The 13496-nt window shown below is 40.5% G+C and overlaps 1 protein-coding gene across 4 annotated transcripts in view; it reads left to right on the top strand.

The window, feature by feature from the left end:
* Positions 1-13496, top strand: part of GRIA1 (glutamate ionotropic receptor AMPA type subunit 1) — a 299091-nt gene that overhangs the window by 123296 nt on the left and 162299 nt on the right. The window lies entirely within an intron of this gene.

The following is a 13496-nucleotide window of genomic DNA, read 5'->3' as shown; positions in this document are numbered from 1 at the left end:
GTGTGTTATTAGTCATGTTTTTTATCTGGAAGTATGATACGGATTTTGGCTCTGTGTCGGTCATCTAGTCTTTTCTAAGGTTCCCCGAGTGGAAATGTGAAAAGATGGTATTTGGTCCTTGTGACTGAGATTAGGAAGAGTGGGTATGCTTGTATGCATGATCCCCTAATTGTTCTCCTTGCCTTTGATCTTCACTGGGTCACCCCCTCTCAATCTGTAAGATGATATAGAATTAACCAACTAAAGTATACTTCAGAGTAGGCCATTCCCTCATCTAGTTCCTATAGTGGGTCTCCACAATCAATTAATATTGCTTATTCTTCTCTTTATATCTATTATTTGAGTTTACTCTCCTTTCTATCTTTTTTTGCCTTAAGTCCTTTTGATATACTATACATTCCTATCACCCTAAATAGCTGGTGGCAACACCTATCCCTAACCCCCGCCCCCCCAAAGAAAGATCACATGTATACTATGTTTTTGGCCTCTCTGATTTTCCTCAAACTGTTTTCTTCCACTTAGAATGCACACATCCTATTATGACTATCAAGAGTCTGGATATGTGTGGGGTAAATATAATAACAACTAGAAAATAACAGGATTATGTGGTTTCTTGTGTATTGATTTTCTTCCCCCAATGGTAATCTGTTTGGTTAGAAATTTGGCTTAAAATTTTGTCACTTCAGCAAGAATGTAAGTGGATGGACTAGAAATCTCTGCGGGGCTGGGATGGTGAGTGTAACAGATAGTATATAGGGTTTAAACTTTCTAGTTAAGAATATTACAATCTATGGAGATAGTTTGCACTTTATCCTATGAATGTCCCTGTTTAACCAGCTTTTGGACTTTAAACAACCTTACAACTTTGGAAAACTTCTAATATATAAATATGGAGTAAGTTTTCTAAGCCAGATGAAAGAATCACAACACTCTTGCATCCTGCGGATAAATGCATGTTGACTATAAAACTACGTAAGTGTGAGTTGAGTGATTTCACAGTCTTGGTCATTGACCTTGTTAACAACAGATATCAGATGAAAAAAAGCAGCAGGTGAGTGTAGAGTGAGCGGTGGCTGCTCACAAAGGGAGGAGTGACAGCCGACAAGGAGGGAAGACTCAGTGGAGACTACATGCTCTCCAAAAATGAAGCTGTCCAGACATCCAAACAAATAAACAAAAACAAAACACTCCAGTACCTCAGGAGTCCTTAAATAATCATATATACCAATGCTCATGATTATTAATCAGCAACGGTTATCATATGCCTACTGTGTGCCAGATCCCATTGCAGGAAATCCAGGGGAATTTTTAAAGAAGTATAAAATACAGTGCTCAGCTATGAAAATATTTATCATCTGCAACACTACCATATCAGCCAAGGTGATGTTGTGTATATTAAGCTCTTTTTTACAAAAGCAGGGGCATGTGTAGAACCCAGTAGGAATTTTTTTCTCTTCAAAACATTTGAAATTATTTAGCTACTCACAAGATAAATTTGTTTACTACTTTCTTGAATATACCATTTCCTGACAATGCTAGTAATGGAGACATTTCAGAATAATGACCTCATAACGTTCACACAGCCATCCCTCTGTGTAGAGTTAGATAACACACAGTCCTGACCTCACTCAGGCCAGGGACAGATCTTAATAGCTTAATAGGACTATGATCAGAAATGCAGTTTGGTTAGACTGTTTTCTGTCCTATTAATTTATTTAATGAAATGGAGTGTCTTGTTAAAGGTGCATATTTTTCCTGAGATTCCATAGGGATAAGGCTGTGGCACCAATGGGACATAAGACAAAAAAAGAGTTGAATCTTTAGATAGATCAGGAACCCCCAAACTCATCCTTGTATTTAAGTTGTTCGAACTCTTTGACTATTTTATTCCATCAAGCCAGTCACTTAGAGTTGAGGAAAATTTTACTTATTCCAAAAGGCTGATTTAGGGCATTTTCGCTGGGGAAAGACCTCCCTCCATAATCAGGCAGTCACAAAGCCCATGGTACTGGCAAGAGAGATGGATTACTGCCCATATAATATGGAATGTGTTGGTGAGTGTAATCATAATGGGAGTCTTATAAAACCAGCAGGTAGAGACCATTAAAAGAGACTATTCTTTTAAAATGGAAAAAGGAATGTGTATGTTTATTCCATTGCCCACCAAATTTATTTTTAGGAAAAATACAATGAAAGCAGAAAAAGATGAAGAATAGGAAATACTACAACTTCTAGGCCTTTCTGGCCTCCTAAAATCTGAAACAGGCTAGGAAAAATATGGTGGGAATACTGAATTTGGAGTCAGAAAAATGCAACCTCAAGTGTAGGTCCTACACCTTCACTGTTTAACCTTGAGGACACCATTTCCCCATCCTAAAGCATCCACCTCTTGCCTATGATGGTAGGAATTAGATGAAGCCCTTATGGGTGTTTATACTCCTGACATTCTAGGATTCAGTTATAAGCTAAAACAAGGATCTTGTTTTTTAATGTGTGATACACAATGAAATATATACAGTGAAGTGACCTATAAATTCTGCTTACCTTTAAATGTGAATTAGATGCAAATATACAATGAAAAATTAGGGTGAAAACCATTACACTCTGTAGATTAGGAAGTATAATGTGATTCCTTTGTAATGGGAAGAATTAATTTTATACAGGCTGAAGTAATCATTGAAAAATGTGTGGAGAACCAGACACTACTATAGTCTAGGCTTTCTTCCTTTTTGGTGAGATTTTTCTTTTCTTTTTTTGTGGCCATAATTAAAAGATAAATGTCTGTGGGATTCTACATGGACCTATGGCATAATCACTTATAGGAATATCAGATCATGTGGGCATAGTTTTAAGTAATGATACTGTCTATAGATTTATATGATCCAGAGGACCTGAATGTATATGGTCTCTGGTCAACCAAACATATTACCTACCTGCCCTCAGATACAAGAAAATTTAACCCATTGTTACATATGAACTTTAGTTGAGAAAATAGTTCAGGAGACAGAGAATTTGTGCTTACTGGGGGCCACAACCAGTGTTAGCACTTGACAGATTGCCTTTCATTTAATGCAGAGACTAGAAGCTCCTTTTCAGAATACAGTTTTTAAACATTATTTGTTTTCCTGATTCCTATTTGCAAAATGGGGAAATTGAATCTTGGAGGGGTTAACTAAGGTCTGATAGCCAGTAAATAATTTAAACTGAGAATGAAAGTTTCTCTGACTCGAAGGCCCATTCCCTTCCACAGTACCATATTGCCTTCTGGAAGTTTTGCTTCCCATTCCATTTCTGCCTTTATTTGGCTCTGGTACCTAAAACAAATCACTTAAGTTCTTGAATCTGAGTTTTAATCACAAAAATCACAAAAACCACCCAGCCAAAATTGAGTATATGGCCTCATCTCTTCTTCCATGGTTTGTGGATGATCTTTACAGGGCCACAGTTAATTCACTGGGAGTGATGCCTCTTGAAGTCATGAAACATGGTAGCCTTGGACTTAATAGGTCCATGTACAACCTGAAGCTGTATGTAAATTGTATTATATGTTTACAAACCTGCATTGTATTAAGAGAGTCCAAAGCTTTCCTGAGGCTGTCAATGAAATCTCTATCCCCAAATGCCTAAGAACCTTCTGATCAGTAGGTCTCCTGAGGATGTCTTCTAGGTCAAAGTATCTGTACCAATCTGAAATAAATTAAAGTTTAGTATGTGAAGGGAGCTCAAAAGCAGAACTGACACTTGCATCAGAGACTATGTTGGTATCATGGAAAGGAACCTGGCAAAGAATTGAGGATACTGGGTCCTGATTTACTCTGCTTTGTCATTCAAAGAAAGATGCTAATTCCCGCCTGCCTCCTCACTAAAGCAGTTATTATAAGAATCAAATGTGATAATATGGATGAAAACACTCTGAAAAAATATGAAGTATCCTGCAAACTTATGATATTAACTGTGAGATATTAAAGTATCAAGTCATTTCACTAGTTGTCAACTGAGAAAGGGGGTAAATTGCAAGCTCCATCAGCAAAATTTAGAAACCCTGGTTTTTTTATCCTTCAGCAGGGTCCTGCAGCTGATACTTAGGTATAAATTTCCTTGACTTTAATGAAAATTGATTGCAAATACAGCTGGCAGGATTCAAATAAAGATCATTGCCAGTCTGGGAGCAGATAAATAAAACTTAGTTTCTTCTCAAGACAAGAGTGTTCCTCTTATCTCCTTTCTTCCATTAGTCAGTGATTCTCAAAGAATGGTCCACGACCAGTATCAGAACATTATCAGGAAACATGATTGAAATGCAGATTCTCAAGCCCTACACCAAGTTAGGTTTTATGGAACTGAGGAAGAGGAATATGGCCCTGTTTCAAGGAATAAAACTGTCTCAAGATGCAGAAAGCAAAGATACCCTTGGAATTCTTGGCAGCTGAAGAGCAATAGGATCCAAAATTAAACCGTACATAGTAAAAGCTAGCTCCATGGTAAACAGTCCTCTTTGATCCTCAAAGTCATGGAACATGACAATATATGAAAGAGCTAATGTTTTGTGAACATTTGTCATATTCTCATTTTTAAATGATTTTAAGTGATTTTTATGCATTAATGGTACTGTCTATTTTTAGCTATTTACTGTATCAAGGCCTTTGTCAGGCTCTGAAAATGTAACTGTGAAATGTAACTACCCTAGAGGAGCTCACTCACCAGTGGGGTATATTAAAAGGAAGGGGTCCATCACTGTCCCAGCAAGAAGGACCAAGAGTAAGCTTAGGATGTTTTCCGAGGCCTAGTGAGGCAGCCACACTCGGCTTCTTGTGAAGAGGTTTCTCAGAGGAGGAAATTCCTAAATTTAGGCCTCTGAAGGATGGGAGGAATAGTCACTTGACAGTGGGAAAAACTGAGATTAAGGCACTTGGACACCTGTCCTCCAAGTCACATAGCAAGTAAGTGGTAGTGTTGGGACTTGAATTCAGGTCAGTCCAATTCCAAAGCCCTTGCTTTTAACCATTAAGGCTAGGCCAGAAAATAGGCTTTATCAAGTCTGTCAATTCTGATAAATTGGTACTGGCTTCTAGGAATGCTGATGGTGAGGACTCTGAGGCCTTGACTGGGCTAAACTGGAAGGAATGCCATGATCAATTAGTGATGTCTGCCTTGGGTGCAGAACGGGGGAGTATATGTGTCATGCATTTGCTGACCCTGCACTGCAGAGTACTGCCTCCAGGACTTAGCACAAAGAGGGACAGACCTGCAGAGCTGGTTCTTATTCATGCCAGATTGTCTCTGACTTCAAGGAACTTATAGCTCAACAGCATCAGCGGGGGCTTATTATATGTTACTAGAAGGTACTAAATGACAGCTCAGGATGCTATGAGCCGATGGAGTATTCAGTGAGAAAGAGAATAAAGGTGTTTTGTTTGCTTTTTTTTTTTTTTTTAAGTGAAGACACTGATTAAGTATAAGATTGAAAAACCGCAATAAAGAGCAATCAATCTTATTAATCCACTAACCTTCAAAAATTTTAGGCCAATTTAATTTTCATTCTTTACCACTGCTATTTCTATCAACATGGAAGGTATTGATATAACAGAAAATGGCATTGTTTGCAAGTAATGGGATCCATAGTGTCAAGTCAGCTCCCTTGTGCCCAGGCAAAACTTAAATTTAAAAATGCCATCCAAAAAAATATGCATTTAACATATCTAATGGCTCATCTTTGGAGCAGTATGGAAGTTGATACCAGTCAAGAAAAAGAGAGTGGCTCTTTAAGGCAAAGATTATAATAAGTTAGTGCCAGTTTGCTTCATATATGGTTTATGGTGTTGGTAAGATGGTGTGTGAACTGTGAAGGCTAATCATATACTGTTTCCCCAGTATATTTATTAAACTAATGTATGGATTGAAATAGCAACAATAACTGGTTGTAATAATCTACAGGAAATAAATGAGTACTGTCAAGTCAGTTAATAGTTTGAAATGACTTCCAGATCAATTTCCTTTGCAAAAAGTAGTTTTCACTTCTCCCGGAGCTCACCTTCACAATTTAACTGTTACAAGCACCTTTTATCTTTGACATTAAAAATGTTTTAAAAATGACTCATGTATTGGATATAGAGACCAAAAGGAGAAGATGACCTCTCCCCAAATCCCAAGGTCAGAGCTGTTTGCCATCTGGGCATTTCTCCCCAGGAAGGCTGTGTTGTGAACAATTATCTCTCACTAACCGTGACTTGACAAGCCAATGTGCCCCTATTTTCAGAGGCTCACTTGGTGGTTAAGGGCAGCCTCAGTTGTCATCATCTGAATAAGCTGAAGGTTAGGCTGTAAGCCTCAGCAGTCCCCCACTCTAGGGCTATGCCTGCTTATTGTGCCCCTCTAAAACCCTACCCACGGTCATCAGAAACTAGCTTCTCACTGCCCACCCCCACCTTAAGGGATTTACATCAGAGATGATGGGAAAGCTTATCACCTTAAAGCTTATTTACCTTATCTTACTCTGGAAGACAAGATGTGACAGCACCAGATATCAAAACATTTCTCTGGTCAAGTCAAGCTGACCAGTACAGAATTATCTCTGATTCATTTTACATTTTAAACATTATCTGAAGCCTCAACACGGAGAAACATGACAATAGTCTGTGGAGAAGAGGCTCTGGGGCGTAGGCTGAAAAGAATTTTACCTTTCCTCATTCCCACCAGATTAGATAATCATGCAGAGAACTATGAAAAACAGCCTCTATGTACAAGAACTGTCTCCTCTATGAGCAAGTCTCAGCAAAAAGAAGGTGTTCTGGAGTCCAGAGTTTGAGGACATCAGTTTAGATTCCATGTTAAATGGAAAGAGAAGAAGAACCATTTCAAAGTTTGCATTTTAATATATTCAGGATCCAGAAGCTTTTTCCTTGCAGGGCTTCTGATCCATTCATGCAGCAGAGTACACCAAGTTAGTTCTGAGAAACTACCTTATTGGCTATGCAATGTATTCATGTTCTTCCCCGCTAGTAGGCTTCTGGGTATGCATCCCTCATGCATCTTTATTCTGTGAGCAGTACTGATGCTGAAGCTTAGCTGTGTGCTATCATTTCTCCCAACCTTTTCTCTTTACTTCTGGTACATAGGCTGTTTTCTCCTCCATTCCGTGGAGAGAGACACAGCCCAGTGCTTTGGGTGGAGCCCAGGGCTGCTGGTAGAATGGAGATCTGGTTTCCATGCCTATTTCTGGCACAAACATGCATGACTTTGGACAAGTATCTTTCCCTATGCCAGAAGCCAGGATTTCCAGTCCTAATGTTCTAAGACTTAGTGAGAACTGAAATTTGGGGTTTGACTGAGTTCAGCGTAACCAATATTTGCCAACTGCCTTTCTCTTTGGCAAGGAGCACCATGCCGGGCACTGCAGGGGATGTACTTATATCAGAAGGCTCTCTCTGATACCACAGCACTCACAGGCAAGTGGGGAGTAAAGATAAGAAAAGCAAGTTTACAGATATCTCCAGTGCACAGCAGAACACACTATGTGCTGTGAGCAAAGTACAAATGATTACAGGGTCTGAAAGAGGCTGGAATTGCATCTATTTACAAAAAGTCAGAATAACACTTCATGGCATTTCACATGAGCCTTAGCAGAGAGAATTCAAACAGGGAGCAGAGTAGTTTCCATAGCAACATTTACTGAGCAGGTATTTTGTGCCAGCCACTGTTCTGAGCACTTTGCACATAAAAACTCATTGACTCCTCTCAATGTTTTGACACAGCAACTATGGTTATTCCCGTTCTGCATATGGAGAAACTGAGTCTAGTCTGGATTGTCTAAATAACAGGCTTAGGCTCATACCACAAGCAAATAGCAAATGACAAGTGCCAGGATTCAAACCCAGGAGATCTCGTGTTTATGTCCAGTATCAGCACTGGAGGCTCCACTGACACCCACATACGGAAATTCTCTGAACCTGGGTACTGGAGAATGAAGAAGGCCTGACTGCAGAGATGACCTTTGTGAGCCAGGGCCAGTCCTCTCATGCGTCTGAATTGCCAGTTTCTTATCAGTGACATGGCAGTGATAAGTACTTGCTTCCTTGAGTAATGGTTATTCAGCAAAACAGCGGTACTAAAAATACTTTTTTAAAAGACACAGAATCCTATATAATTTTAAATAATAGAGGAAAATGGAAAGAGCAATTTGGACAAAAGTTCAGAGGTAGCAGATTGCAAGGCATATTTAGGTGCATATTCAGGGCAGAGTGCTTGTCTGGTGCACGCTGTGAGTAAATGCACCTGATAGGCCAGGTTAGGGTCTCCTCCCCATAGTTGCACCTTGAGTGATTTCCACCCACGGTCTTACTTTATCTCATCTCTGGTAGCTATACTAGGCCTTGACTCTGCTTTCTCAAAGTGAAGAATGACAAATCTAGCATATTTTCCTTGTGTTTTATATCACTGATGCTCACTCCAGAATGCCAGTGCAATTCTTATCAACAAGAGTTCAATGGCAACATTCAAATGGGAGGACTAGACCCTTAACCCATGATATTAATAAAGATGTCGGCACATCACTTTCAGCAGCATTAGCTCATGTAGGAGTGACAGTAGGGACAGTTCTAGTGGAGTGGAAATTTGTCTGCATAGAGAAGTAGACTCATTGCAGCAATGTCTGTGCAGCAAGATGTGTTACCGTCATCTTCTCGATCCCTGGCAAAGCAGTGTCTTTAGATGGTGCTCAGGTTACCATGGGGACTGATGAGGAAGGTGGAAGAGGCACAAAGTGATTAAATCCAAGAAAAGGGTAGCAGCTCAAGGAATATCCAGTAGGAGATATCCGGGACTGGGCTCAGAAGATTTCTAGCTGGCCTGATTTTTGGCTGATTGGCTCAGAAATGCCACTTCACTTCTCTGAGCTTCTGTTTTCTATAAAACAGCACAATTGATAAAGATGCTCTCTAAAGCACCTTGGATTCTAAAAGCCTAAAAACGTGCAAGTTATTTTTAAGCAGAAACTTAACTACAGCTATTCTTAGGTTTCCAACTAGAAGCTACATATGATTTTTCATTTCCTATGAACTGCAGAGGTAAGGTTTTCATCTTATCTCTCTAGTGGCCAGATAATGTTGTTTACAAAACAACAGCAGCAACATGGCAACAATAAGCACCTGTAGCAACAGATACCAAGGTAGCCAGGAACGGAGTGCTAAGAATACATGTTAAATGCATTTAATTCTCAAAGCAGCCCTGGTAGGTGGGTGCTATTATTATTTTTGTAATACAGATGAGGAAGCAAAGATTCCAGAGTTACTCATTAACTTGCGCAAAGGACAGATTGGGGACTTGAACCTACTTTGTCCACTGTCAAACTCTGTGTTCTTAACCACTTGGATATCCAACCTGGAGTGAACACAGGCCCATGTAGCCCTTGTACCTTCTTTCTCTTGCAAAATGATCTCTAAAGATTTCTTTATAGGGATCAGAGACTTTATTCCCCAGGAAGGAAGAAGGAAGTGACTAATTCGTGGGTAAGAGAATAGGATAAGCAATCTTTCCCCAAAGTGAACTCTGATGACGCCAAAGAGGACAGCCCTGCATTGGAAGGAAGAGAACTGGAGAACGGCAGTTGCCTCACCTGCTCGGTTATCTGAAAGTTGTTCCACACAGGAGTCCCCAGCCCTGCCTGGTATTATTCAGTGACCCTGATTGTGGGAAAGGCACAAGGAAAGTACACTGGAGGGTTGTCACAGTTGTTAGAGCAGATAGGACAGAGAAACCAGCTATGTGTACCAGCCTCATCTAGAAAGCATCTGTTCCCAAAGCACTATTAAGTGCCAGGTCCACAAAAAGATTCCTAAGACACAGCTCCAGGTCCTGTCCTTAATGGAAGGTCTCATTGTAAAAGACAAGAGACAAATTCAGGCATGGTTGGCATTAATGCAAGACACTAAGTGCCAAAATAAGAAGCTGAACAAATTGCTTTGTGGGTAAATGGGGGCACCAGACACAATTAACTCCAGCACAATGAAGAAAAGTGCTAAATGCACTAATGGAAATGTGAGCTAATTTGGTGGGGACAGGTGACTTGGGGACCCGACTCTTCCGCCATCTTGCCCTACAACTCAGCAATTGCACTGCTGGGGATTTACCCCAAAGATACAGATGCAATGAAACGCTGGGACACCTGCACCCCGGTGTTTCTAGCAGCAATGTCCACAATAGCCAAACTGTGGAAGGAGCCTCGGTGTCCATCGAAAGATGAATGGATAAAGGAGATGTGGTTTATGTATACAATGGAATATGACTCAGCCATTAGAAATGACAAATACCCACCATTTGCTTCGACATGGTTGGAACTGGAGAGTATTATGCTGAATGAAATAAGTCAATCGGAGAAGGACAAACATTATATGTTCTCATTCATTTGGGGAATACAAATAATAGTGAAAGGGAATAGAGGGGAAGGGAGAAGAAATGGGTAGGAAATATCAGAAAGGGAGACAGAACATGAGAGACTCCTAACTCTGGGAAACGAGCTAGGGGTGGTGGAAGGGGAGAAGGGTGGGGGGTGGGGGTGACTGGGTGGCGGGCACTGAGGGGGGCACTTGATGGGATGAGCACTGGGTGTTATTCTGTATGTTGGCAAATTGAGCACCAATAAAAATTAAATTTATTATTTAAAAAAAAGGAAATGTGAGCTAAGAACTCAGGAAGGTATGGATTGACTCTGACAAGGATTATCACAGAAACACTGGTATTTGAGTGGGATCTTGATGTACTGGAATAAGTGGACAGAGTGTTATGAAATTCTCATCATCATAGGGAAATAGGTGTGAGGAGGCATGTCAATTTGTTTGCTTTTATGAAGGGAGGATGGCTACAAGCCTGGAGTTGAAGTACAGACTGACCTAGCTGTGATTCCCAGATTGGCCATGTCTGTGTGACCTTAAACCCTTATACCTTCATCTGTAAATGGAGATGCTAATACTGTCTTCATGAAATTGTTGTGGGGAATAAATAAATTAATGCATATGTTTAGTCATGTGAATAGCAAATGCTCAATAAGTGATAGCTTTTACTCTGTATTATTGTTGTAGTGAACATTACCTGGCTCCTCTGGGTGACATCTGAGGCTAACCAGCCACTACTGGATATTTTACAACTTAAAAATGAACTAAATGTACCTATATACTCATTTGCATTTGCCTTCATCCCCTTTACATTTTCCCTCTCCTCAGATTCTTGCATAGCCAGTACCTCTGCCTATTCTTTAATCAGTTTGCTTTTTCGTTTTATGTTGTTCTGGTTTTCTTGTCCATACAGTAGATCAAATTATTACATTTTGTTTTCTAGCTTTTTCTTTATGCAGTACAGCCCTGCACTGGATGGGGCTCTCTCTGTAGTATTTTCAGATCCAGAAGCAAATGTGCAAGACCACTACCAGGGTCTGCTTCTTGAGTGGAGTCCTTGCCTGATCAGCAGCCCATACTTGCTTTGGCTCCTGTTCATCAGCTTGCAGCTAAGAATAATCAGAGAATGTTGGAATTATAGAGAATTGCCACCAAATCTTTTGTTTTACCAAGAGGACCTTGAGGCCCAGAGACAGGAAGAGCCTGGTCAAGTTTCAACAGAGAGACAGGCATGGTAGGCCAGTACACTAGACCCCATGTTGGGGACTCACAGGCCAGTGTACCCTGGATGGCTTCCCTTTACCTTACTGCCTTTGTTCTGCAGACTTAGGCCCTGAAGAGACCAACGGTATGATTCCTTCCCTCTCTTCTACTTCCTCTACCTCCCTCCTGGCTTTGGGTTGAAGTTGGCAGCAGCAGCCCTCCTCTAGAAATCCATGTTGTATACACAGCTCCTTCTCCTACAGTGCATCCTCAGGATGCCTGTCACAGCACCCTATACTGACTTAGGGCCTTCACAACTTGTTGCCCAGCTGATAGCCAGTGAGGTGAGAAGACAGAAAACACTTTAAATTGCCTCAGCAGTTTAAAGAAGAAGTGAGGAGGCAGGTAGGAAATGTCTGTGATGACCAACTCTGTAGAGAGTTGATAAAAATGAGGAGACTCTAAGGCTTTCCTTCCCTGCTCTCCTGAGATCAAGGATGTAAACACTTTTAACCTCGCATAACACCTCTGGCTGTTTGGTGTTGGTAACTAGGTTGAGGAGAATTCTGAAGCTGCACCTGGGCTCCATAGGATATGATGCTAGTATATGGGGGCACAGGATCATATGTGACACATTATAGGGGAAAATATGATCAAGGCTTCTGCTTTTAGAGGGATATTGTAGTGTGATGAGGGAGACAGACTCAAGAACCACAAGTAAAAACTCTACAAAATAAAATGAAATAAATTCTACAGTAGAAGTACAGCATGTTCTGTACATTCAGAGGAAAAGGCAGTTCAGAACAGGGCAGACAGTGATCACAGACATTTCCTGCTTGCCTTCTTCTTATTTTCCCCAAAACGTATAACATATGATATGTTAGATTAATAAGTTAATTGCTCAGTGAATGTCATGGTGTTTAATATGTTAAAAGGTGATTCAGCATAAAAGAGTAAGGACTCACATTATGGAATCAGATATATATTAGATTTGAATTCTAGCTCTTTCATTGATTCTATGACGTCCTTGACCTGTGCCTCAGTCCTTTTTGTATGAAATAATGATAATCACAATCATAATAGGGTATACCCTCTAGGGTTGCTACAGAGCTTAAAAGAGTTAATGTATATAAAATATAATCTATTTCCTACATCCAAGTATGTAATACATGTAAGCAGTTATCAGTAATACTAGGAATTATCATCTTCATCATCTGTTGCCACTGTCATTACGCTGGTGACCAGAATCCCCAAATCCTAAATCAGCCACTCTTCCCTTAGATATAAGATGGAGATATTTAGTTTGAAGATCCATGGAAGCTTCTTTCTTCGAGGTGCTCACTGGATCTCAGCTCTCTAGATATCAGGACTATGGGGACCAGAAGAGACCAGCCCAAGAGAGTGGGTGGCAGGAAAGAATTGTGACCCAATGTCTCAAATAAGACAGATGCAAGCTTTCTACCCTTAGAGAGGAGGCCCTTCCTACCCATACTCAAAGCTGCTTCAGGCCTCATAGCTCCCCAAAGATACAAACCCAGCAGAGATTTCATGACTCTAGCACCACAGATCATAACTGGCCTGCCTATCTTGGAGGAGGCACTGGGGAAAGGGGTCATCCTAAAGCAACACATGGCCCCAGGTAGGAGGGTAGGTGGTAACGTGGCAGTGGTGTGGTTGTATGACCTGTGTGGATGTGAAGGACATCAATAATGTAATACTCTAATGTATATATAGAATGTATGGAGGAAACCAGAGCTTGAAATATAAAAATGGTTAGTAGTAACGTGATTAGTGGGAACAGAATTGGATCTGTAAATGACCATGTTTGTATAATCCATGCCTCTTCTCTTACTGTTGAGTAAACCAAAGTCCTCACTTGAGGGAGATAGTCCACTAACTTATTGATTC

Source organism: Canis lupus, chromosome 4, assembly GCF_048164855.1.
Source record: "Canis lupus baileyi chromosome 4, mCanLup2.hap1, whole genome shotgun sequence".
Classification (NCBI taxonomy): Eukaryota; Metazoa; Chordata; class Mammalia; order Carnivora; family Canidae; genus Canis; species Canis lupus.
Note: the sequence above shows the minus strand (reverse complement) of the source record. Positions and strands in the feature narration are given on the sequence as shown.